This window comes from Pezoporus wallicus, unplaced genomic scaffold (genome assembly GCF_028554395.1).
Source record: "Pezoporus wallicus isolate ANWC-B61680 ecotype Strahan unplaced genomic scaffold, APGP_CSIRO_Pwel_v1 scaffold_11491, whole genome shotgun sequence".
NCBI classification, from domain to species: Eukaryota; Metazoa; Chordata; class Aves; order Psittaciformes; family Psittacidae; genus Pezoporus; species Pezoporus wallicus.
The window spans coordinates 6019578-6025121 of NW_026642649.1; positions in this window are offsets into that span (position 1 = coordinate 6019578).

The window sequence follows — 5544 nt, forward strand, 5'->3', positions numbered from 1 at the left end:
GTACTGAAAAACAGCAGAGTCAGAGATCTTTCTTCTACACATGGCTGTGTACCAAAAATTTGCCTGAAGTTGAGCTCCCAAATTCAGTTACTCTGAGCTTAAGCGTTGAAGTTAGATCACCTGTTGCGCACAAATGATTGCATTCAGAGTTATGAAATCACATGTTCCATATTCCATTGAAAAGCTTATGAGTTCTCTGTGAAACTTCTATTATCTGATTATAGGAAATGGCACAGACAAATAAAACAGCCACAAAATCTTGAGTATCAATGTTTTCCGAGGCTTCTGTGCAAACAGAAAATGCTAATCCTGAACAAATAGAGGTTCTCATGTGTTAGGCTAGACCATGCTGACATTGGTCTAGCTCCACCATAAAGCTGATTTAGGACTGCTTAGCTGGGTCCCTTCCTGGAGTCTAGTTCCATGTCTTCTACAAATAAATGAGTTTTCTTTAGAGGTAAAGTCAGGATTCAGAGGTAAAGATTTAGATGTATAGTTTGGATGCAGTTAAGACTACAACTTCCAAAAGCAAGGCACAGGAGTTTCAGTAGGAATGAAGCATACAATCCTTAGAACAGGGCACCAATGTGAATATTATTTTATCAGAAATCATCAGAAAAAGGAACAGTGATAAAAATAAGAGAAGAACTTGTTGTGAGCAGACCTGTGGGATATGGTCCATCTACATCTGTTAGGTGCTCATCAGCTGAAACTGAATTTCTTAACTTTCATCCTACATGATACGCATTTGACTCCCAAGATGCTTTAGTTTGCCTTCCATGCTGATCCCTCAGAAGTCATAGTTTGGGATTACAGCAGGGCTGTGCTGGATGGGCAGCTGCTTCTAAATCTTTCCCACAAGAGGGGTTTCCCAGGGTCAAAAGCTTGCCATGAGCCTTTGCTTCTGTCTGCAGCTGGAGGTCATGGGAAGCCCTGAAAGTGTAGTAGATGTGAGGCAAGCAGCTGCCCAAATTATACATCACATCTTTCTGGAGACTTGCTGGAGCTGAAGAGCTAATAGAAATTTGGGATGTGGAGGAGAAGTGCTATGCCTGTTGGTGGGGCCTTGAAGAGCCAGTTGCCAAAAAGCAACACAGAGGGCACGCGATGCATGACCCAGTCCGGGCTGGGTTTAGTATGCAACGCTAGCCATAGAGCCCAGAGGTGAGCAGGGTATCTGAAGTAAATTGGAAGCGTTAAATGACACGAGCAATTATGCATTTCACCTCTTAACTCCTGTTTCAGTGGCAGTTTAAGACCTTAAATAGGTGTCAGAAACAGAAATACTATCTTAATTATCTCAAATTCAAAAAGTCTGGTGGATACACAACTAAAGATTTTTACTGGAGATGACTGAAGTAAAGCTTCACATCCAAGCTTTTAAAACTCTTCAAGCTACATCTGAAAGCTGGAATGTGGCTTCTGTTTTGAATAATTCCCTTCCCTTCCAATAAACCTCAAGCCTGTGGTCCAATAATCTGTTATAACAGGGCCCTTTGCTAGTTAACAGAAGAGTTTCTAGTGCTCCATGGATCCTTGCTGTCATATAGTTTTAGGGCTGATGTGAATAGGCGTGACTGTTATGATTCACTAAGACTGTGATTTACTGTAAGGTTAAAATGCAGTGAATGTCTCCATGTAAATTAGCTATCAATATATCCTGTAGTGCAATTCAGTGCAATTTCATAGATGAAGGCAGATACGAGTTCAAGCAAAATCTAATCTGATTATAAGATTTTGTTTAACCGCTTCAGTGCTCCTATGGATGGTGTATGTCTGTGCTCTGTTGAAATTAATTGGACAGTCTCACATATCAACAATTCTGGGACTAAAAGAACACAATTGAGTTGAATGCCATAGTGGAAAAGCATTAATGGCAATTAGCATTTTAGTCTGACTGCTATAACATAAGACCATTGATTGGTGGTCTGATAACTACAGCATTCAAACCCCAAAGACGTTCTGCACCTGTTGATCTCAGGACAATGGAAGCCCTTAGTAATTCCAGCCTGATGCCAAAACACAAGAACTACAGTGTGTGCAAGCAGCATTCAGCAGAGAGCAGCGCTGCTCAGCAGCAAGGCAAGGCCTTGACTCCAGAGGTGACACTCTGGTTTCAGTGGTGTAAGCAAATACAACAAAGCACTATGGTGTGCTCATAGACTTGAAACTGGAGGAAAGAAAAATCATTGTGAAGGCCAGAATTATAAACCTGGTATAAGTGCTGTAATGGGGGCACTGACAATGTAATTAGATGCTGGACAACTGGGCTAACATTTTGTTCATGTAGTGTTTTCACTTCAGAGCCATTTATTTAAGTATAATGTTAAACAAAGAAGTGTACTTTTGCCTTCCTGCAGTCTAGTATTGGTCAACAAACTACTTCCTGTCACAATGCTACTATAGTATTCATTCTGACTTCTTACTTGCAGTCATATTTAACACATCTAATTTATAGACTGAAAATTCCTCTTTGACTAAGTTTCTTAAAAAACAAAATTCCTTTTTCAGTTAAATAAAGTGAAATTTGCATTTTTCTTTATTTATTTTATAATGTTTTCCTGATAGAAAATCCAGGTAGTATTTATTTTTCTATTTTGTATTCTGAATGTGACAGATGATAGACATAGTGATGGAGATGATCTCTGGATTTTTTAACACGAACCACCTTTTTTTTCCATGATGGAAATAGGTGAAAAATAAGATGCTCCTTGGCATTTATGTTGATCGTGGGTTAGAAAGGTTAAGAGTGAATTTATTGCTTTGAAAAGAAGTTTGAAGTCTAGATATGCAAGACCATAAGGAATACAGGTATGATTACAGGTGCTTGTGGTGCACAGAGATACTTTAGGGTGGTTTATTATAATACCTTTTAATGTTATTATTTTTCCTTGGTAGGATAGAGAAAAAGACAGCATCTTTATATGTACAGCCAATAACAGGAGGTTTTTACATCACCTGTCTTAAATCCGCAAGTCTTTGCATTGTTAGAATTACTTTTATGAAAACTGAAGGTTCTGTAAACAAGTAGATAAAAACCAGTACAAATGGGCTTTGCTGTATGTTTGGCAATAGTTAAATTTCCAATTTTGGAAAAAAAAAAAGCATGCAAAAAGCATATTCAGTTCTACTTCTTTTACTCTGAAAAGCTGTTTGTCTGAAACAAAGTAGATCACCAGGCTTCTATTGTCCCGGTTCAGTGCACGTCGCCTGAGCTTTTCAGCATGTTACATTATATGTCTTCATCCTTGGCATAACTGCTTAGTTGTGTCTTTTTTTTTCTCTTCCATCTTTTTCCGTGCTTCTGACAGTCAGCATGGCATGCAGAGCCTCCCTTCTTGCGTCACTGTGCGCCATGTATCTACTTGTCATTTGCAATCTTCATTTTGTTCCCAGCTTGTCTGCCCAGAATCATGTTTCTTTGAATGCCTTAATTTTACATGTTCACTCAGTGTTCACTGACTCTTCTGCGTTTATTCTCATGTGAGCTAAGCGCTCTTAATTTTATCCTGTATGTCCTTTTGCCTTCATATCCATTCATCTGTGGTCTCCTTCCTTTTTCCATTTATTATGATTTAAATCACTCTGTTAATGTCCACCACCTGCTGGCAATAAACTGTACAGCAAGAAGGCTGAGAAGAACATTGTTTATAATTTAAGCCTGGATCAGAGTCCAGACTTGATTGGGAATTTATCTTCTGTTCAAACTGCAACACCCCTAGTTGGGAGCATAGGGCTGGACAAGAGTTGCACTGGCTGTCTTTCATGTGCAGCTGATTTCAACTGTGAACAAGGCTCCACAGACAGAGTTGCAAAGCAACTACCTCCCTGACATCCTGAGCTAGTGGCCTGGAGCAGCCTGGTCTCCAAAGAGGAATAGCATCCAATGGCGGGTTTCTGTTTTGGGCTGCCAAATAGCAGAGAGAGCTTTAGCATAAGTATTACTTCAGAGGTAAAAGCAGAGGGTCAGTAGGTTTTTTGGACCAGACCCTGAACTAAGAACTTACTGTGGTATTCAGAACAGAGTGCAGTAACAGCCAGCCAGTTCAAATGGGTTTGAAAGGTGTACTCATTTTTATCTCTGAGGATGTTCAAATGCAAGATCCTTGACTGTGGAAGTTGGAACTGCACTCACTCTTACTTAGAGGTCTGTCTGCGTATTAGTAACTTGGACTGAACTGTAGTTAACTGTGCTAGATGCTGCATAAGCATGCATGAAAACATGGTTCTTGTTCCTGATTAATGCACTGAAGATTAAATTGGAAGAGTGCTGTTTCAGTTCATTTTGTGAGCGTATGCAGAAAACATTGCTAAAGCATGTGAATTCTTTCAGCAGGTAAGTCTTTATTAGTTCACTGGTTTATGCCTTTCTAACTCAAAAAATACAGTATAAACTCTGGTGATGTATGCGAAACCTGAAGAGACTTTATTGTTTCTTCATTATTTGCTAAGTATTCAGATCTCAGAAAGTAATACCATCATGCCTAAGGTTGTTTCTAAGTCAAATGTGTAGTGATTGGCTGTAGTTATTTCTAAAATTGCCTGTCTTTAGGACTTTGGTTCAAGAAATCCGTCTGGTTTTGCAGGGAGTAGTCTTGTGCTTCTAAGCCATGCACATCAGCACTGAGCATGGTTGTTTCTGGCGAATTCTAATGCACTCCGAATTACAAAACAATCAACTATATTATTTCTAAAAATAGTTTCTTAGGGATAATCCTTTTTATTTCTTTGGAGATGAAATTTGTACAAAGTGTATTGTTCATTCATTGTTCAAAACATATAGGTACAATGAGCAGAAGATTCTCGAGTACAGAGATTGGTTCAAAGCAGAAGTCATTTGAGTTTATATAAACAACACATCAAAAGAGAAAAAAAAAAAGTCATAAACCTCTGGGAAGTAGAGTTTCTGTGGTTTGCACAGCTGTTAACTGGGATGCAAGTGAGGTTGAGTGGCCTGAAGCCATTCCTCAGCTGCTGCTGCTGTCTTGGAAAGAGAGGAATGAATCTTTTCTTTATCCACCTTTGAGCAGTTTTGAGAGGGACAGTGGCAGCACCATTTCCAGCTGAGCCTTACGTTCAGATTACTAACTGAAGAGAGATTTGGGTGTAGATTTCAAATGCATCTACACTGTTATGTATTCTGTTTTGACATCTCTTTATATGACACAGTTCTAATGCCATCTGATAGGCATAAAGAATACACCCTGCTTTCTGGGTGTTTTCTCTAAGGCAGAACCTATTGTTTGCTTTCAACACAAGACTTAATGAAACTGATTTCATTTGAGGGTTTTTCTTTTTCTTTCTGAAACTGTAAATGAAAAAGATAAGCTGTGTCTTATATTCTGAATGTAGATAATTTTAAAACAAAATAAGTGACTTGATTTCTCCTATGTAGTCCAATGTTAGTGAAACATAAATTCATTGGAGTGATCCACAGAACAGACCACCAGGCCACCACACATCCCAAAGAAATGTTCCTTGAAGAGTCTGGAATGACCCCTGGAAATAGCCTGCACCACCAGTAAAGGCACAGGGACTCAAGGA